The following is a 22953-nucleotide window of genomic DNA, read 5'->3' on the forward strand; positions in this document are numbered from 1 at the left end:
TGTTGCGCTCACCTCAATAGTAAGCAAATGCTTTGAGAGGCTGGCCAAGGACTACATCTGCAGCATGCTACCACCCACACTGGACCCCCTACAATTTGCCTACCGATACAACCGATCGATAGATGACCCAATAGCCACAACTCTACACATTGTCCTTACACATCTGGAGAAGAAGGATGCTTATGTGAGAATGCTGTTCTTGGACTCCAGTTCAGCATTCAACACCATAATTCAGTCCAGGCTCAACAAGAAGCTCAGAGACCTCGGCCTTTACCCTGCCTTGTGCAGCTGGATCCTGAACTTCCTGTCAGATGGCCAGCAGGTGGTAAGAGTTGGCTCCCTCCCCTCTGCCCCTCTGACTCTCAATACAGGAGCCCCTCAGGGCTGTGTACTGAGTCCCCTCCTTTACTCCCTGTATCGCCAGCCACAGCTCCAATCTGCTAATTAAATTTGCCAACGACACTACATTGATTGGCCTTATCTCAAACGATAATGGGGTGGCCTACAGGGAAGAAGTCATCTCTCTGACACAGTGGTGTCAAGAAAACAACCTCTCCCTCAATGTCACAAAAACAAAGGAGCTGGATGTGGATTACAGGAGGAATGGAGATGGGCTTATCCCTATTGACATCAATGGATCTGGGGATGAGGGGGTAAACAGCTTCAAGTTCCTCGACATCCACATCACCGAGGACCTCAGGTGGTCTGTACACACCAGGTGTGTGGTGAAAAAGGCACAACAGCACCTCTTTCACCTCAGATGGTTGAGGAAGTTTGGTGTGGGCCCCCAAATCCTAAGAACTTTCTACAGGGGCACAACTGAGAACATCCTGACTGGCTGCATCACTGCCTGATATGGGAACTGTACCTCCCTTAAACACAGGATTCTGCAGAGAGTGGTGCAGACAGCCCAGTGCATCTGTAGTTGTGAACTTCCCATGATTCAGGACATTTACAAAGACAGGTGTGTAAAAAGGGCCCGTAGGATCATTGGGGATCCAAGCCATCCCAACCACAATCTATTCCAGCTGCTACCATCCGGGAAACAGTACCACAGCATAAAAGCCAGGACTAACAGGCTCCGGAACAGCCTCTTTCACCAGGCCACGAAACTGATGAACTCACACTGACTTGAGTGTACTCTATATTACATTGACTGTTCTATTTATTATAAATTATTATAAATTACTACGATTGCACATTGCACATTTAGATGGAGATGTAACATTAAGATTTTTACTCATGTATGTGAAGGATGTAAGTAATAAAGTCAATTCATTTATAAAACTAATATACAGCTTTCACTACACTTTTATTAAACTGCTGCTCTCCCAACTTTTCTTGCTGGGTCCGGTACTATCAATAATTCTGTCCAAACAAACACAATTCCTGTCCCTTCTCAGAAAGCAAATCTGATTGTTAACCATTGTCATGCGGTTTGATCCTTGATGTCATGAGCATGCCAATAATGAATTTGTCCCTCTCACCCTACGAATGTAGTAACCCTTATCCCACACATCCCTATGAAGTATCTCCCTATTTTGAACCTCCATTTTGTTGACAAATCCATACCCATTCATCCAAACCAGGTACTAACCCCATCACAGTTCCAAAATGCCTTCTGCACAACACTGGGAAAAGTCCTTCTCTACCTTTGACTGCACCAGTTTTCACCAACTGCTTTCTCTTATCATCTGCTGATGTATTCTTGTAAATTTGATTACAAAGAACTAGGCTGTAGATCAGGCAGACACAAGAGAGACTGGAAATCTGGATCAACCCACACAAAATGCTGGAGAATCTCAGCGGGCCAGGGGCACAGAGTTCCTCTTGTACTTTGTGTGTGTAGATGAGGAAGCATCAGGAGAAAAATAAACTCAGTTAACATTTGGAAGAACCTTTACTAGCGGGTCCTTGACCTGAAACTAACTCTGGTCTTTCTGTCTCCCCAGCTGTTACCTGACCTGCTGTGTTTTTCCAGCATTATCTGATTTTATTTCATTTTTCCAGCATCTGCAGCATTCTGATTTTCAACAAATTATTTGCATTGACTTCTCAAAATGAATGCGATCCACATAGATGCAAGAGGTGGAATCTGGAGCGAAAAAAAAAACAAAATGCTGGAGGAACACAGAGGGTCAGACAGCATCTGCGGAAAGAAATGAATAGTTGCCATTTTGCGTTAAGGCCAGCGGAAGGTTTGCAACCCAAAAGCTTGTCAGTCCAGATGACAGTTCTCGACTCAAAAGCTCAATGGTTTATTTCCCTCCACGGATGCTGCCTGACTTGCTTCCTTAAGCATCTTGTTTTTCTCATGCCATCTTTGTCTTCCATGGCATCAGCTACCACATAAATACTGACAGCATGAAGTTCCATCTCACCTTCCTCAGACACTCCAATCTCTCTAAACTGTCCAACTGATTATTTAACAATATACAAGCAGAAGTTGCTTTCAGTTAATATTGAGAAGACTGCGATTCCTGTTCTATACCTGGACTCTGACCACTACTTCCATGCCCTCCTCAGAAATATTCCCAAAGCTGAACTCGACTGTCCTCAGCCTTGGTGTGATGTCTCATCCTGAGATGTGTTTGAAGCCGCTTACACCACAACAAGACCAGCTACTTCCAACTCTGCATCTTTTGCCTCCGTGCACCAACTAACTTAACCATGTTGCAAAATTAACATGGCGAAAATTAACAGTCCTGATGAAGGGTCTCGGCCTGAAACGTTGACTGCACCTACAGATGCTGCCTGGCCTGCTGCGTTCACCAGCAACTTTGATGTGTGTTGCTTGAATTTCCAGCATCTGCAGAATTCCTGTTGTTTGTAAAATTAACTGTATTTCAGGAGCATTATGCTGGCTGTCCCACACTTTAGAATTTCCTCAGATGAGGGAGATGTAAAGGGAATAGCTTCTTATTTTCAGACAAACAGTTGGGTGGAAAGGGGAAGGGAAAAAGTAGATTGGATGAGATACACAAGTTGTAAAATGATAGAGGATGGAGTATATATTCAACAGGTCAGGCAGCTTCTGTGGCAGACCGATCTCCTCAACATCGCACAGATCTTAACTGAATGGATTCTTAAAAATGTTTTTCAAAAGAAGGCATTGTAACTGATGTGCTGGAGTTCTCCCTTACAGGAATGCCAAACACACAAGGCTAAAGCTGACAGAACCAGCTAAGCTTTGTGCTGATGAGAGCCATTGTGATGGGGAGAATGAGGAGGGATGGCAGCTGGTGCAAACACACTGTGTCACCTCAAAGATGCATACTTAACCCACTGCTCTAAACTCTCTACACCCACGATTGTGTGGCTAGGCACAGCTCAAACACCACCTATACATTTGCCGATGACGCAACTACCGTTGGCAGAATTTCAGATGGTGATGAAGAGCCATACAGGAGTGAGATAGATCAGCTGGTTGAGTGGTGTCACAACAACGTTGCACTCAGTGTCAGTAAGGCCAAGGAATTCATTGTGGACTTCAGGATAGGGAAGTCAAGGGAATCTCGTGAAGACATCATTGTGGGAAGAGTGAGCAATTTCAAGTTCCTGGGTGTCAACATTGTTGAGGATCTATCCTGAGTCAAAAGTATTGATGCAATTACAAAGAAGGCATGACAGCAGCTATATTTCATGAGGAGTTTGAGGAGGACTGGTATGTCACCAAAGACTCTTGCAAATTTCTATAGATGTACCATGGGGAGCATTCTAATTTGTTGCAGTGCCATTCGGTATGGGCGGGGGGGGGCATTGCACAGGATTGAAATAAGTTGCAGAAAGTTGTATGCTCAGTCAGTTCCATCATGGGCACTAGACTCCCCAGCATCCAGGACATCTTCAAAGAGCAATTCCTCAAAAAGGTGGCATCCATCCATCATTAAGAACCCCCATCACCCAAGACATGCCCTCTTCTTATTGCTACCATCAAGGAGGAAGTACAGGAGCCTGAAAGCACACACTTAATGCTTCAGGAACAACTTCTTCCCTTCTGTCATCATATTTCTGAAGAGACAATGAACCCACAAACACTACCTCACTACTTTTTCCCTTCTGTTCCTGCACTACTTAATGAACATAATTTATACTTTATACATTATTTACTTATTGTAATTTATAGTTGTTATTATTATGCCATGAAACAATAATTTCGTGATATGTGCCAGTCATATTAAACCTGATTCTGATAGCAGCTGTGGGGTTTTTTGCCTGCGGGTAACCGGAATGAGGTGATCGACAGGTTTAAGGGACAGATGAGTGTGGAGGTTTGAGAGGACCAGGAAGTCATGGAGGAAATGAAATGGACAAGGGAGCAGACAAGGGAGTCAAAGAGGGCGTGAAACCCCTCCTTTAACCTTACCCCTGACTTTCCCTGCCTCCTTTTCCTCCTCTCTCACCACCATCCAGAGGCATAAACAGTCCTTCCAGGTGAGACAAAAGTTCATGCGCATTCTATTGTATTCAGAGCTCTCGATGTGCCCTCCTCTATGTCGGCAAGTTCAAATGTAGACTTGGTGACAGTTTTGCAGAGCACCCGCACTCAGTCTGCAATGGCTATCCCAAGTTCCCAGTTTCAGATCATTTCAAATCTCCTTCCCATTCCCACATTGATATGCCCATCCTCACCCATCGCTATTGCCAAGACAAAGCCCAGTCTAAACTGGAGGAGCAACAGGCCACCTGGGTTGTCTGCAGCCCAGTGCCTGAATATCAAGTTTACTAATGTAAGGGGTTTCTTCTTTTATGTTACTGCTAAGGCTAATAAAATGGCTTCTTTGTTATGTTAGAATAAAATGACTTCTCTGTACTGTTAACTGCTGAGACAGTGGTTCTCTATATCAGCAAGTTTGGGTTATAATTACTGATAACGAGAATTGTATTCCTTTGCTAACCAATTGGGATAGGTGTTATTCTTTTTTGTGTGTCTGTAAGCTATTGTTTTCATGGGCTTTGGGCAGAAGGCGCGATGGGGACAGAGAGAGGAGACGCAATGCTGTAAGCTGGGCAACGGAGCGGACCCTGAGCGGCAGTCCGAGGCCCAGGGTCTTCAGCTAGGAGAGGAGATGAGGACAGACCCGTGTGGAGCGTTTAGTCGACCACCGAGGGTGGTCCCATTCAAGGGTCGGCGGAGTTTGGAGGACATCGACTGGAGGAAATGGAGACCTGGTTCTGTAAGAGCTCCAACAAATTATTTGTGCACAGAACTGATAGAGTTTCTGACTTGGCGCCTTTACTGTATTTGTTTCTACTAACCCATCACCAAGAAATACTTATAAAGTGTAATCATTTAATCGCATATGGTGTACTGTCTGTTATTCGGCGTGGTGGTGTACATCACAGAGCATCTACACAAACTTGATTACCCAGTTTGGTGGGGCCGAAGGCTGCTCCCCCTAAACGAAAGAGAGCTGAGCAAGCCTGAGGCTTACCGGGGGCTACGCTAATTTTAGGTAAACCACCTTCTTTTCCCCTGTTTACACACCCCACTTCATTTCTCACCTACTTTGGATCGGTTGGTCAAACCATTTTTGTCCCCGTTCCCACCTCCCATTCAGTCCCCATTCCATCTTTGTCCCTTTCTCCCTTCTACCTCCATTCCTCTCATTCATCTGCCACAGTCTTCTCAATTCACCCCCACTCCCTTCCCCTACCTGGCCCCTACCATCCCTCCTCAGTCCACCAGTCATCTCAGATCATGTCTTGACACTTCCCTTCTCCTCTCTATGCCAGCCATCTCACTCTCCACTCTCATTATATACTGTATATATATAAAACAAAGAACAGTTTGCCAGCACTAATCCTGTGGTATACCAAGGGTTACCGGCTTCCAACCACAAAAGTAATCCTCCATAGTTAGTTAGTTAGGCCCATTACCCCTGCTGGGACATAGGCTGCTGACAGGAGCTCACCAGATTCCTCTGTCCTTAGCCAGTCTTTCAAGTTGTCCCCAGGTGTAACCTGTCTTCTTGGTGTCAGCTTCAAGGTCGAGTTGCCAGCTGTTCTTTGGCCAGCCTCTCTTCCGCTTCCCTGTTAGCTTTCATGTTTGTGATGTTGGTACTTTGCTTATGTAGTGTGTGTTCTATCCAACCCCTTCTTTTCCTTAATTCATCTGCTGGTAGGTGGTGTGTTCTCTGCCATAGATTTGTCTTGCTGATGACTTCTGACCAGTGGATCCAGAGGACTTTTCTCAGGCGGTTTTTAATAAAGGTCTGCACCTTCCCAATGATAAGTCTTTGTTTTCCTCCAAGCCTCTGCCCCCTGGAGAAGAACTGATTTCTTGTTGGATTTGAACAGCCTGATCTTAGATCTCTGTGACAGCTCCTTAGAGCACCAGATGTTCTTGAGCTGGATGAAGGTTGCCCTAGCTTTGCTTATCCTTGCCTTGACATCTGCATCAGTGCTACCAATGACACTATCCAGGCTTCTACCTCCTCAAATGGATTTACCTTGAGAGTGATCTGGTTGAGGTAGATTGAGTTTATCTTGAGAACTCCAGTTTTCCCTTTGTAGGTGTTAAGGCCCACTTTCGCTGATGTGGTTGCCAGGTCTGTTGTTTTTCCTTGCATTTGCTTCTGGGTATGGGGCAGAAGAGCAATATCATCAGTGAAGTCCACTTCATCCAGTTGTTTCCATAGTGTCCACTGGAGCCCATACCTCTTCTATGCTGTAGATGTCTTCATGATCTAGTTTATGATCCAGTTTATCCAGTATATCCAGAAGGAACAGCAAAGGGGACACCAGGCACCCCTGTCTGTCTCCTGTCTTTACCTGAAAGCTACTGGGGTGCTGTCCACATGGCTGACTTTGCAGGACACTCCCTCCTATTGATCAGTTTGACAATCTTGCCTGGTACTCCATAGTGCCATAGGATCTGCACAGGATCTCTGTCTACACTGTCAAAGGCTTTTTCATCATTGACGAAGTTGATATACAGAGATAAATTCCACTCAAGTGATTGCTCGACTATGATGCACATTGTAGCTATTTGGCCAGCATACGATCTGTTCTTGGGGAAGCCAGCTTGTTCATTTCTTAGATTAGCATCAGCAGCATCCTTCATTCCCTCTCGTATTATCCTGTGGAAAACTTTTCCTGGGACTGACTAGAGTGTGATGCCACTGTATTTGGAGCAGTTATAAAGATTTCCCTTCTTTGGAAACTTGTCCAGGTAGCCCTCTTTCCAGTCTGTTGGTACTTGCTCTTCTTCCCACACCTTCTGAAAGAGGGTACAGTAACTCTACTGTAGTGTCCAGGTCTGCCTTGAGAGCGTGAGACCTGGACCAGCTGCTTTACCATTCTTTAGCAGCTTTATTGCTTTCCTGATCTCCTCTCTGGTAGGCTTGTTGCAGTTCATAAGCAGGTCAGTATTGGCTGGACGGATGTCAGTAGGTATAGAGGTGTGGGTTTGTTCAGCAGATCTTCAAAGCGTTCAGCCCACCTATTCATCTGTTGCTCTGTTCCCACCTTTCCCTTTCCATCCCTGTCCTTGACTGGCCCCTCAGGCTTACTGTACTTGTATGATGGTGTCATACAGCTTCCTCATGTTGCCACACCCTGCTGCTAGTTTTGCTTCTTCCATCAGGCCACCTATATAACGGTGTATGTCTGTTTTAATGGTCTTCACTGCACTGTGAGCCTCTGCATGCTCTCCCTGTGCTTTCACCTTTTCCACTCTAGTCCTGCTGTTATTCATGACTGCTTTCGTCTGCCTCCTCACCTTGATCTTGCGGGATGTTTCAGCTGAGACCCATTCTTCCTGCTGGTTCTTTTTTGGCACCTAGTACGTCTTGACATGTTGAGACTAGTGTCTCCTTATCTTTCTACCATTTGGCGTGTAGATCCTCTTCTTTGTACTGTTGTTGTATCACTTGGAACTTGTTGCTAAGGATCAACTTCAATATTTCCTGGGTCTGTATATCTCTCAATGGGCTGACATTGAATCTGTGCCTTGTTGATGCTGATTCCATCCAATTCTTCTTCAGTTTGAGTTTTATCTTTGCAACCAAGAAGTGATGGTCAGATCGGACATCTGCTCCTCTCCTCACTCTGACATCTTGAAACGATCTCCTAAATTTCTTGGATGCACAGATGTGATCTATTTGGTTCTCTGTTATGTGGTCAGAAGACACCAAGGTGTTCTTGTGAATTCTTTTGCTGGGGGAGGATGCTGCCTCCAATGACCATGTTATTCCATATGCACATGTCCCTTCTCACTCATCATACCCAGTCTGTGTGTTCCCATCATGTCTTCATAGCCAGTGTTATCTGGTTATATTTTTGCATTGAAGTCTCCCATGAAAGTGTTACTATTTATTTATTTAGTATAGAATAGAATAGAAGAATACAGCACAGGAACAGGCGGGCATTCAGCCCACAGTGTTGTGCTGAACCTGCTAAAAAGCAAATAGAGAACACCCAAACACTAATCCCTCCTACCCATGTCCATATTCTTCCTTCTTGCTTATATCCATGTGCCTATCCAAACGTCTCTTAAAAGCCTCTAATGTATTTGACTTTACCACCATACCAGGCAGCGCATTCTAGGCATCTCTGTTTCTCTGAACCTACCCCCTCTCACCTTCAATGTATTCCCCCAGGTATTAGACACCTCAACCCAGGGAAACAGATGCTGTCTATCCACCCTCTCTAAGTCTCTCATAAACATGTAAACCTCTATCAGATCTCCCCTCAGCCTCTAACGCTTCAGAGAAAACAACCCAAGTTCATTCAGCCTCTCATGATAGCACATGTCCTTGAAACCAGGCAAGATCCTGGAGAACCTCTTCTGCACCTTCTTCAAAGACTCTACATCTTTCCTAAAGTGGAGCAACCAGAACTAGATGCCAGGTGTGGCCTCAACAGAGTTTTATAAAGTTGCAACTCAATGCTTCGACTAATAAAAGCAAGCATTCTGTAAGCCTTCTTAACCACCTTGTTGACCAGCGTAGCCACTTTCAAGGAGCCATGAACTTGGATCCCAAGATTTCCCTGCTCAGCAACACTGTTAAGGGCCTTGCCCTTAACAGTGTATGTCTCCTTACATTTACCAAGGTGCAACACCTCACACTTATCAGGTTAAACTCCATCTGCCATTTCTCTGCCCATATCTGCAATTGATCTATATCGTGCTGTATTCTTTGCTGGTCATCTACATTATCCATTACTCCACCAATCTTGGTATCACCAGCAAATTTACTAACCCACCCATCTACAGTTTCATCCAGGTCATTTATATACATTGCAAACAGCAGAAGTCCCAACACAAATCCCTGCGGAACTCCACTAAACAGACCTCCACCTTGAATAAGTCCCTTCAACCATATCCCTCTGTCTTCTATGTGCAAGCCAATTCTGAATCCAAACATCCAATTCACCACAGATCCCATAGAAACATAGAAAAGCTACAGCACAATACAGGCCTTTCGGCCCACAAAGCTGTGCCGAACATGTCCTTACCTGAGAAGTTACCTAGGGTTACCCATAGCCCTTTATTTTTCTAAGCTCCATATACCTGTCCCGGAGTCTCTTAAAAGACCCTATCATACCCGCCTCCACCACCGTCGCCGACAGCCCATTCCACGCACTCACCATTCTCTGCGTAAAAAACTTACCCCTGACATCTCCTCTGTACCTACTTCCAAGCACCTTAAACCTGTGCCCTCTCGTGCTAGCCATTTCAGCCCTGGGATAAAGCCTCTGACTACCCACACGATCAATGCCTCTCATCATCTTATATACCTCTATCAGGTCACCTCTCATCCTCCATCGTTCCAAGGAGAAAAGGCCAAGTTCACTCAGCCTGTTCTCATAAGGCATGCTCCCCAATCCAGGCAACATCCTTGTAAATCTCCTCTGCACTCTTTCTATGGTTTCCACATCCTTCCTATAGTGAGGCGACCAGAGCTGAGCACAGAACTCCAAGTGGGGTCTGACCAGGGTCCTATACAGCTGCAACATTACCCCTCGGCTCCTAAACTCAATCCCACGATTGATAAAGGCCAGTGCTCCTTATGCCTTCTTAACCAATGCATCTTAATCTTCTGGATTAGCCTCCCATGAGGGACTTTGTCAAGTGCCTTACTAAAATCCATGTAGACAACGTCCACTGCCCTACCCTCATCAATCTCTCTCGTCATATTGTCAAAAACACTCAATCAAGTTGGTAAGGCATGACCTATCAGGCTGGCTCTCTCTAATTCATCCATGGGTTTCCAAATTTCATATATCCTATCCCTAAGAATTTTCTCGAGCAATTTCCCTGCAACTGACTGGAGACTCACCAGTCTATAGTTCCCAGGATTATCCCTTGTTCACGTCTAATAGAGGTACATCATTAGCCACTCACCTGTGGCTGGAGAGGACCGAAATATACTGGTCAAGGACCCAGCAATCTCGTCTGTTGTCTCCTTCAATATCCCGGGGTAAATCCCATCAGGCCCTGGGAATTTATCCACCTTAAAACTCATTAGTAGGCCCAGCACTTCCTCCACCTTGACCTCTAAACGTCTGATCGTATTTATGTACTCAGCACCGATCTCGGGCTCCTCCAAATTCCTTTTCTTTGGTAAATACTGAAGCAAATTACTCATTAAGTACCTCAATCACATTCTCTGCGTCCAAGCAAATGGTCCTCCCTTTCTCTTTGTCTTATCCTTTTACTCTTGATGTACGTATAGAATGCCTTGGGATTCACCCTAATCCTACTTGCCCAGGACATTTTATGGCCCCTCCTGACTTTCCTAGTTCCCTTCTTTAGTTCTTTTCTGGCTTCTTTATACTCCTCACGTGCTTCATTTGATTCTGACTTCCAAAGCTTTACATACCTTTCCTTTTCCTTCTTGACTAAATTCATCACCTCTCTGGACATTTGAGGTTCTCTTATCTTTTCAACCCCGTCCTTCCTTATAACAGGAACATACCTTTCCTGTACTCTGTGCAATTGATTTTTAAACACCCTCCACATGTCTGGTATGGACTTGCCAGAGAAAAGGTGTTCCCAGTTGACACTTCTTAGTTCCTGCCTAATACCCACATAATTTACCCTACTCCAATTTAAAATTCTCCCACAAGGACCAAACCTATCCTTACCTACAGCTATACTGAAAGTTCACAGTTCACCCATGGAAACGTCAGTCACCTGGCCTGGTTGATTACCCAGCACCATGTCCAGTATGGCCCCTCCTCTCGCTGGACCATCAACATATTGATTTAAGAAACCTTCCTGGATACACTTAACAAATTCTGCCCCATCTAAACCCCTTACACTAAGAAGGACCCAGTTTATATCAGGGAAGTTGAAATCCTCCATGACAACAACCCTTTTATTTTTACATATTTCCTTAATCTGATTACATATCTGTTCCTCGATGTCCCAGTGGCTATTAGGGGGACTGTAGTACAATTCCATCAGTGTGATTGCAACATTCCTAGTCCTGAGGCTGTGATATTGTCCTTGATTAGTAGTGCAACTCCACTCCCTCTTTTACCTCCTTTGCTATCTTTTCTAAAACTACAAAAACCTGGTACATTAATCATTCATTCCTGCTCCTCTCTCATCCAAGTTTCAGTAATGGCTGCAACATCATAGTTCCATGTATTGATCCATGCTCTAAGTTCATCACCTTTATCCATAATACTCCTAGCATTAAAATATAAACACTTCAAGCTATTCAACCCATCATACCAGTTATTTCAAATTTGCCTTTCAATGCATTCCCTGACATCTACCTTCTGGTTTGATCCTTCCCTTACTGACCTGGGGATCTGGTTCCCGGCTCCCTGCAAAAGCAGTTATTCGCTTATTTCCGATACTACACGGAGCCGGCCCTTAGAGCCAAGGTGCCCCAGCAACCCCACAACCCTAATTTACCCTAACCTAATCTCTCTCAGGATACGCTTCTGGGATGTTCTAGAGTCTATTGCAGACAGAATCCTTGGTTTCTTTGTCACTGTCATTAGCTGGTGCATAACACTGTACGACTGTATGACATTCATCTTGATAATTTACATCTTTGTTCTAAAGGATGCCGGGACGAAACAGGGACCGTAATCTTCCAATCCTATCAATACCTACTTTTGATAGCATGAGTGCCACTCCTTGTGTGTGCAGGGTGTCATCTTCCAAATGCCCCGAATAAAGTAATAGTTCATTCCTCTGTCATCATCCACCTCTGTCCAGACTCTGTCCATCTTGTCTGGCTGATGCCAAGCAGGTTCAGATTGTTGTTTTTAAATGCAAACAACAGGAATTCCGCAGATGCTGGAAATTCAAGCAACACACATCAAGGTTGCTGCCTGGCCTGCTGCGTTCACCAGCAACTTTGATGTGTGTTGCTCAGATTGTTGTTCTTCATTTCAGCCACCAGCCACCACTTGTGCTGTCTTTCCACTTTCATACATGGTCTTTACATTCCAGGTTCCAATGGTGGTGGTCCTGGATGGTAGTGACTTGACGTGACCAATGGCTTCTGTAGACTTACAGGTTTCACCACACGACTTCATACATCTTTTAGGTGAAGATCCTTCCTCTCCCAGGGATGAGGTCTATGGCACTTCTGTTTGAGATTCTATAGCTCTGGATTTTTACAGGGTGGGTTTGCTAGCCCCATGCCCAACCCTCCTTTCATATCCGGGCTTAGGACTGTCCCATAATCACTCTATAAATTCTATTACTAATTTAATTTTGAATCTATTCAGCCAACTACCCTGAAGTCTCATTTACGCTCACTTTTTCCACCAGACTTTCATGTTGAATCATGTCAAAGGCCTTACTGAAGTCCATGTAGTCCATATCTATCTCCCTGCTCTCATAAATCATTTAGTTTCCATTAGTCAGATAGGTTATCTTACCATAAAAATAAGCTAATACTGATCAATCCCTACATTTACAAGTGTAGATTAATTTTGTCCCTCAGAACTTTTCAATGATTTCTTGACTACTGTTAATCTCACTGGCATATAGTAATCTGGATTTCTTGGAGTATTGTGAACTGTTTTGGGCCCCTTATCTACGAAATGATGTGCTAACATTTGAGAGGGCTCAAAGGAAGTTCACGAATATGATTCCGAGATTGAAAATGACAAACGTTTGATGGCTCTGGGTCTGTACTCACTGGAGTTCAGAAGAATGAGGGGTGACCTCATTGAAACCTATCGAATGTTGAAAGACTTCAATGGAGTGGACATGGAGAGGATGGTTTCTACAGTGGGAGAGTCTAAGACCAGAGGATGCAGCCTCAGAAAAGAGGGATGTCCTTTTAGAACAGAGATGAGGAGAAATTTCTTTGGCCAGATAATGGTGAATCTGTGGAATTTGTTCCACAGGTGGCTGTGGAGGCCAAGTCATTGGGTATATTTTAGGCAGAAGTTGATAGATTCTTGATTAGTCAGGATATGGGGAGAAGGCAGAATTTTGGGGTTGAGAGGGAAAATTGATCAGCCATGATGAAATGGTGGAGCAAAATCGATGGGTCAAATGGCCTAATTCTACTCCTATGTTTGATTGTCTGATGGTCTTATCCCTGCTCCCTTCTTTGAATAAAGTTACATTTTCTGTCCTCCAGTGCTTGTACCTCACCACTGGCAAATGGAGATTTAAATACTTCTGTTAGGGGCTCAGCAATCTCTTTCCATGGCTCTCATATCAGGCCCTAGGGGTATAACAACAAAAATGACTGCCAAGACTTCAATACTTCATCTCTTTTATCTTAATATGCTGCAGAAAATCATCACCTCAAATAAAATTTTCAACTACAGTATCTTTCTCCTTCCTGAACAGAGATGAGAAATATTTTTTTGACTTCCCCATCCCTCTGGCAACACACACATTTTGTGTAGGAAATGTACATATACAGTTAATCTCTATGACCTGTGGGTCTCATCCCGCAAGAGGCATTTTTTAAAAATTTCTATATTTTTTCTCATGGTGTCTCATTGGGATTTGCATTTTATTTACTCACATGGACAATTAAACTGATAGGCCCTTGCACAACTGGATGTGTTTTATCTCCTGCTGTCAGCATATTATGTTGTGATTGCTATTACCTTAATGTACCCTCCCCTTTTTTTTCACTTCTCCTCATATATTGGTTCATTTCCTAGGACCAAATGGCACTCTCTCTCTCTCTCTCTCTCTCTCTCTTAGTTTAAGACACAAGAAGTGTCATGAACACTTTAAAAAACCTACTCCTCTTTGGTTTCAACAGGTTATTAAGAAGGCAAACAGAATGTTGGCCTTCATTGCTAGAGGGATTGAATTCAAGAGCAGGGAGGTCATGCTGTAACTATACAGGGTACTGGTGAGACCGCACCTGGAGTACTGTGTGCAGTTCTGGTCTCCATACTTGAGGAAGGATATACTGGCTTTGGAGGCAGTACAGAGGAGGTTCACCAGGTTGATTCAAGGGAAGAAGGGGTTAACCTATGAGGAACGATTGAGTCGCCTGGGACTATACTCTCTGGAGTTCAGAAGAATGAGAGGGGATCTTATAGAAACATACAAAATTTTGAAAGGGATAGATAAGATAGAAGTAGGAAAGTTGTTTCCATTGGTAGGTGAGACTAGAACTAGGGGACATTGCCTCAAGATTCAGGGGAGAAGATTTAGGATGGAGATGAGGAGAAACTGTTTTTCCCAGAGAGTGGTGAATCTGTGGAATTTTCTGCCAGGGAAGCAGTTGAGGCTTCTTCACTAAATATATTTAAGAAGCAGTTATTTAGACAGGTTTTTACATAGTAAGGAAATTAAGGGTTATGGGGAAAAGGCAGGTGGATGGAGTTGAGTTTACGGACGGATCAGCCATGATCTTATTGAATGGCGGGGCAGGCTCGACGAGCCAGATGGCCTACTCCTGCTCCTATTTCTTATGTTCTTATGGTCCTCTTCGTGGCATTTATTGAGTGGGGGGAAGTTCAGAATTAATCATCTAAAAACTATTATTACAAGCTGTTATTTGTTTCATTTTCTTCTTTTGTCTCCCTTCCACTTTGTAAATCCCCAGTTGCATGCTCGTTCCCTTACTCCTTCCTTCAGTCTACATGGATTCCGTTTCTAACCTTCTAATTCTTAGGTCTTTAATTACTAGTTGTTGCAAAGGAAGGAGATTAGTTGTGCTGTGATACCGTACTTGAAATCCAGTGGTTTACTCTTTCAGTTAATTTTATTTGCAGAAGCAAGAAGTCTACAAAGCTCCAATTTTACATTTTCATCCCCATAACTGATCTTGGCACATACTGTGGAAGGCATTGGGAAAAGGCTTGGTCAAGGTCTATGAAAGAGGATTGCTCATCTGTTATCAAAGAGCTCACAAATCACTGTGCTGGTGTTGACTGGCAATATATATAGACCAGGAATTAAATAGTGTTTCACTCAAATAAGACAAAATGTATCTGTATTTTTTAAAATCGCAAACAAGTATACTTTTGGATTTCTTTACTTTTAAACTTGCTTTTTCCTCTTCATGACTTGTTGAATTGTGGTTCTCAGACTGCCCTGAATGCTGAAGTCCCAGGTGGTGGAAAATATTGAAATGATAATCAAAGACAGAATTAGTTGGTTGATTAAAGAAAGCCAAGCCAAATCTGATACTGGCAAATTGTTATTTGAGGAGCAGATAGTATTAATGGGGCAAATACAATTACTTTGGCATATGCAGACTTACAAAATGCATTCGACTGGAAGCCATCAAGATTGAAGACTGAGGAAGCCTTGTGGCAGCTTAGACAAGAAATTGCAAAGTAACAGGAGACAGTGAGTAGAGGTGAATGGTTGTTTATTCATACTCCAGAGAATTGTGGAGTGGAACGCTCTAGGATTGGAAATCAGACACAGCTTTTCTTAATATTTTAAAGATCTTAAATATTAATGATTTTAGGCCACAGCTTCCAAACTTGCAGATGATGTAAAACGAGGGGGAATAACGAGTGGTAAGAAGGTTGACAATAGATTCCAAGGAGACATTTATAGAAATGGAATGGACAGAGACGTGGCAGATGAAATTTAATGTGAAGAAATGTGGAGAGTATAAAGTTGATCAGAAATATCAGAGGGCATAATTGTAAAAGAAGAGCAAGAGCACAGTGATCCAGTGGAATATGTTTACAGTTCATTGATTGTGGCAGAACAGGTTGAAGAGGTAATTCAGAAGTGCATGCAGGATCCTGGAGCAGAGTACAGAATCAAAGAAGCCTCCGCGATCCTTTATAAAGCATTGATTCAGCCCCAGATTAGATTATGAGGACACACAGTCCTCTTTTATTGTCATTTAGTAATGCGTGCATTAAGAAATGATACAATGTTTCTCCAGAATGATATCACAGAAACACATGACAAACCAACTTAAAAACTGACAAAAAACACATAATTATAACATATAGTTACAACAGTGCAAAACAATACCGTAATTTGATAAAGAACAGATCATGGCACGGTAAAAGTCTCAAAGTCTCTTGAAAGTCCCATCATCTCACGCAGACGGTGAACCTCCAGCACCGCAAACTTGCTGATGCAGCATCCTAGAAGCATCCAACCACAGTCCGACTCCGAGTCGGTACGAAAACTCTGAGCCTCCGACCAGCTCTCCAACACCGGGCACCAAGCACCATCTCTGCCGAGCGCTTCGACCCCGGCCCCGGCAGCAGGCAAAAGGTAAAGCCGAGGATTTGGGGCCTTCCCCTCCAGAGATTCTCGATTGCACAGTAGCAGCAGCAGCGAAGTGGAAAGGTAAAACACCCTGAGCCAATAGGCTGGTCCTGGACTTATTTCCTGGCATAATTTACATATTACTATTTAACTATTTATGGTTCTATTACTATCTATTATTTATGGTGCAACTGTAACGAAAACCAATCTCCCCCAGGATCAATAAAGTATGACTATGACTATTTCAGAAGTTTCTCCAGGTGTTCCTCCGCGCTTCTCACGGCTGTCTCCATCAAATCAGGATCTTGCACGGCCCCCTAGTTAACATATATTGATATCAATTCGGAACGGCCGCGCGCGCTGCGTCGCGCCATCTTCTCCTCCCTCCATGAACAGTGTATCCAGTCTTGTGCACCACACTGTAGTAAAGACTTCAGAAGCAATTTACTAAATGAATCTGGGGATGAAAGCCTTGATTGTTTATGGCTGAAGATGCTGGATTATTCTCCTTGGAACAGAGGAAGCTGCAAAGGAATCTGATAGTGAAACTTGAGACCATGAAGGATAAATGGAGGAAAAACAATCCCATTAGGAGAGGAATCATGAGCCAGGGACATAGCGATAACGTGATGCAAAGCAATCCAAGGTGATAGGAGGTGGATATTCTCCACAGCAAATAGTTAGGATCCACTGTGCATGACCAGAGGAATAGTGGAAGCAAGTTAAGTTTATTTTTATTTATTTGTTTGTTTTTAATTTAGAGATAAAGTGCAGAACAGGCCCTTCTGACTCACCCAAAAAACTCACCTATTTAACACTAACCTAATCCCAGGATAATTTATAAAATTTACAATGATCAATTAACCTACTAACCAAGGTGTCTTTGGGCTGTGGGAGGAAACCAGATCACCCAGGGGGATCCCACATGGTCATGGGGAGAACGTACAAACTCCTTACAGATATTGCCGGAATTGAACTCTGAACTCAAAAACATCCCAAACTGTAGTAACGTCACGCTAACTGCTACACTACCGTGTATTCAATTATAGCATTCAAAAGGAAGCTGGATTACTAACTGAACTGAAAATCAAATACAAAGTTACAGTGAGAGAGCAGGGGCGTGGGACCAGATGAATTGCTTCTATGCAGAGCAAGCACAGATGTGACAGGGTGAATGGCCTCTTTCTGTACTGTGGCCAGTGCATAACCTGTGATTCTGTGAGACTAACTAAGAGTTATGCTTCCCTTAACAAGGAAAACATTGAAAGGCTTCAGAAGGTATAACTATCCATTACCTCAACATGGCTGTGAATAAGCAGGGTAAAATAAATGATGGCCTGATTGTGAAAGAAAGACTACTTAGTATCAAAGATTTGTTATATATAATCTTGCTGATTTCATTACCTATCTGCATCATGTCTGTGCAATGGGAACAGGTTCAGAGGTCAGAAGATGAATAACTGCAGCACACAAACTTCTCGCATAAATTTTCCAAGGACAGATATTACTATTATAAAGTACAGTTAACGTTGTTTCTGACATTTTCCATTTGCAAGTCTTATCTGTACAAAAATGTTTAATTATATTTTCACCTGAAGTCAGCAAAAACAAAAATGGGTAACTGAGAGAAAATACATGGCTTTTTTTTCTATTATCTTAAAAACCAAAGCTTTCCTTACTCATTTCTGTAGAAACGATTGCTCTGTGTCATAACCAAGGCAGTATATTATCACAAGCACAAGAAGTAAAGCTGCTATACTTGACCGCAAAGTCCTAAAAGTCTTCACAGCTCACCTAACTGTCAAGTATCCAACAGAAACCACACGGACTAACAACAGATTAATGGACTGAAGAATATGTTTTAAATGATCTGGAGAAAATGAATTCAAATCCCTCTGTACTGCCTATTTTTTAAAGGTTAAGTTTAATGTCAGAAAGCATATTATGTATCTGTTATGTTGCTTGATTAGTAATTTAGTGAACTTGAACTTTAAAAAAATAATCTAAAGCAAAATATTTGAGGACTTGAGTTATAAGGAAAGGTTGAATAGGTTTGGTCTTTATTCCCTGGAGTGTAGGAGAATGAGGGGAGATTTAAAAGAGGTATACACAGTTATGAGGGGTATAGATAGGGTAAATGCAAGCAGACGTTTTCCTCTGAGGTCGGGTGAGATTAGAACTAGAGATCATGGGTTAAGGGTGAAAGGTGAAATGTTTAAAGGGAACATGGTGGGGAGCTTCTTCAGTCAGTGGGTGCTGAGAGTGTGGAACAATCTGCCAGTGGAAGTTGTGGATACGGGTTCAATTTCAACATTTAAGAGAAATTTGGTAGGTACATGGATTGGAGGGGAATTGGCTGTGGTCCAAGTGTAGGTTCATGTGACAAAACAGAATTATAGCTCAGCATGGACTAGATGGGCTGAAGGGCCTGTTTCTGGGCTGTAGTGTTCCATGACTCTATGATGCTAAAAGGGCTAATAAAAGAAAAAGTGCTCAGGAAATCATTGAACTGTTGCAGACTGTCAGAAGAGGGGCAGATATATTTACAACACTTCAAAGGCATTTGGACTGGTATTTGGATATGTCAGACAAAAGACCTAATCCAAGGAGGAGGTGGGCTGAAAGGCCTGTTTCTTATGAACTGCATCTCTCCTATCTAATTTCTGCAGTTCCACAGCTGTCCAGTTGTACAAATCCTTCCCATAGTGCAAATATCTGCAGAAGTGTGCTGCCAACAATTTATCCAATTCTAGACTTACCCCATCTCTTTTATACCTTTTACCCTTCCACAGTTTAGTTGATTTAAATGAATAGCATTTTTTTGTATTAAACCAACCAGTGTGTTGGTATATGACTCAAGATTGCATCAGCTTTTTCTTCTACTTGGGACACAGATGCCTGATGTCAGCAAAAGTTAGTGACAGTGTAAAATTAACCATTCCGTGTGCTCTTATAGTCCAATATGCCAACATTTCTGTTCTTTCTATTGCACATGTGCTGGGCAATGCATGACCTCTAGAAGCAGAAAGAGAAGTTGAAATGAGAAACTTTGGAGAGGGATTAATGTTCCAAAGTGCAGAATACCATTTTAGTGAATGATTATAAACTATCATAAATTAGTGTTTGGCTGCAATGACCTTGGGTTTCAAAATCTATAGGCTACAGCAGAAGGAGGATGGTGAACATAGTGCAGATTGCTATGACTCACAGGGTTTAGTTGCAAATTATTACCTCAATTCGGAGCTTGCTTAGGAGAACAAGTAAAGAAATAATGATTGTGTTTTCACTGGTGAAACTGATCTTGCTTGAATCAGGTTTGGGCACTTCAGAGACCTAATGGGATGGATTCAGACAAGAGGCTTTGGAAAAGATGGTTATGGAATTACTGTTCTTCTGATGTGTAACTATGGTAATGATAAAATATGGCAGTCACCTTGTGCACAGCAAGATCCCACATACAGCAACACCAGCATTCTTCAATTTATGAAAGTGATGTATTCTTGGAAAAGATTCAACTAAGATGAAATGCTGTAAATTGAAAGGCTGAGTGAAATGCACTTTGGGAATTCTGGTACAATATACTGCTATGGACAGTAAATGAAGCAGAGTTTGTGATGAGAGAAAATGCTTTGCAAGTTGAAGACACATATTATATAGTGTCAAGGGCAATATTGCAGAAATTCATATATATGAATTTTTTGTGAATCAGGAAACTCATTTAGAATAAATGACCAGGAGATCTACCAGGTGTATTTGAGAGATTTCCCAGAAAATCAGGGAGAACTTCCCATTATTTTGTCAAATAGAGCCTTGAATTTTTTTATATGTTCATTTGGAGGTTATAATTGAACCTCACATCAGAAACACCTGCCTTGTCACTGTGATAGTCTTTCAGTCCTGACCAGGCACTTTCAGACCCAAAAATTCCAAACTCAAAGATGAGAATGTCGGCACTGATTCAATATAACAGCTATTCTGTTTGTTTTTCTGTTATTAATTTTCATTTTTAGGACTGACACTTCAACTGTTTCATCAATAAAACCTTTCTAGATGCTAAAAGATACAATGCTATTTCCTCACATATAAACATTTCCATCACAGGTACTGTAAGCAGATATGTTAGCACAGTTAGTGTCCAAACCTTTGTTTAAATTACAACCTTCAGTTAGAATCATCTCACTATTAGGAACCAGACTTAAATATTGGCTCTTCAAAATCAATAATTATTCTTGCTGAAGCTGTAATTCACTGATTTGATGATCTTGCCGGTCCAAACTTTCCTTCCTTGATGCCCCAGGGTTTTGTACCATGAAATATGGATTAATATGTGAAGGAGTACTTACAGAGAAGCAAGGGCAGTGTGCTTAGTTTGGATTTCTCTCCCAGTTATGAACGAGGGCATTCTGTTCTGCCTATAAAGTACATTTCATGCAAAGGTCTGTGTTGTCAAATCAGCAGCATTTATGTCATAACCTGTGATGTTTAGATGCAACTCCACTACAGGCAAGTAAAAATGCAAGTAAAAACTGAAGCAGGATACCCTTGTACCTTCGCAGAACCTTAAACTGCTGTACAGTCAATTTTGCACATTGTTGAAATACGGTGGAATGTCCATTAAGATCTGAAATAGAAGATTCCAAACAGATTTGAAGCGCATACTTTCGGATAATAGTGCATCTGAGCCTGCTTGCAGGAGGACTGAGATGCTACACGGGCTCAGGCTGATAACTTGGATAACGAGGCTTGCACCTTGCAATTTTATTCGCTGTGAGGAAGTGGGAGTCATTTGGCAAGGCCAGCATTTATTGACCATTCCCATTTACTTGGAGATTGTGGAAGTGAGGTTGCTCCTTCACCCTGTTGTCTAGTTGGTTCAGTGGAGAACTCATTGATTTAGATGTAGTGACGCTATGGGAACGGTGATATATTTCCATGCCAATGTCGAAATCAACGTTCGGTTTATTGTTATGTGCACATGTGCGTGGATGCACAGATGTAACGAACAGCTTACATACAGACTCTTCACAAGAAAAGCGTATATTAAACATAAATTATATATACATTTTATATGAAAGAGCATAATTGGAACAAAAAGAAACAAAGTCTATTTTAGAGCAAGGTGATCAAAATGGCACAGTGTTGCTGAACTATAGTGATTAGGCTTTTGCTGGTTGATTCAGCAACCAAATGGATGAAAGGAAGTAGCTGTTCTTGAACCTGGTTGTGTGGAGTTTGCTTCTGTACCACCTGTCCGATGGGAGCTATGATTAGATGGTATGGTCCAGGTAGGGGGGGGGGGGGGGGTCATCTCTGATGATTGCTGTTGCCTCCTCGATAGTGGGGAGGGATGTGCCCGTGATGTACTGGACAGAGTCCACAATCTTCTCCAGCTCAGTGATGCCTGATTTGCGGATGACTTTACATGGGAGAGTGCTTCTATAAACTTGCTACCCTTGCAGAAGGCTTCACAGGCATGAGAGGTTGCGTCAGGGTAACTGTGGTGCACTTAGTAGATGGAATGCCCTGCGACCATAATGTGCTGGTGGTGGAGGCTATGAGGAGCGAGTGAAAGTTTAATAGGATGAATGGTGTGCCAATAAAGTGGGTTCTTCTGTCATAGATGGTTATGCAATCACAACTTAAATAAGGGGAAGTCTATGAGGTTGATATTCAACCTCACTGCTATGCGTGAATGCATTCAATTCTGTGACGATCGCTGTGTTTATTCCAGGAACTAGAAATGTGTTTAGTTCTGAACAGTGAAGGGCCATCAGGAAATTGAATTGCATATATCAGCACTCTGCAACAGAATCGTAATGCTTTTATTGCACTTTTAGAAATGCATAGAGTGTAAAATAAATAGATATGGAAATTTGATCCAGTGCTTTCAGTCATCATTCCTGTTTTTTTCTCAGATGCGCAGTGCGAGGATGGACATGAAGTGACGTCATTTTGTTGTGTATGAAGTGATGCTTCCCTGCCTTAGAGAGCCGTGCCATCGGGTGGTGATGTACATCTGGACTTGCTCTCCTGCAATCATCTCACACAGGGAAAGCACTCTTCCAGTAGTTCAAGTGCAAGGGTTGGTCATACGGTGATCTTCAGTGGTTGGAGCTCAGCCATCAATCAGCAGATAGAGAGCAGTGACAAGCCTGTCTATCACGAACTGCCCGCCAGCAGAGAGCTCAAACATTGTGTGCTCAAAATGTACACTGAAACCACAAGGTGATTCAAAAACTACTGCATTTGGGAATATGTGCAGGATAAATGCACAGCACAAATTAGTTCTCCTTTTTCAGTGTTTTTGA

The sequence above is a fragment of the Mobula birostris genome, chromosome 20 (genome assembly GCF_030028105.1).
Source record: "Mobula birostris isolate sMobBir1 chromosome 20, sMobBir1.hap1, whole genome shotgun sequence".
Lineage (NCBI taxonomy): Eukaryota > Metazoa > Chordata > Chondrichthyes > Myliobatiformes > Myliobatidae > Mobula > Mobula birostris.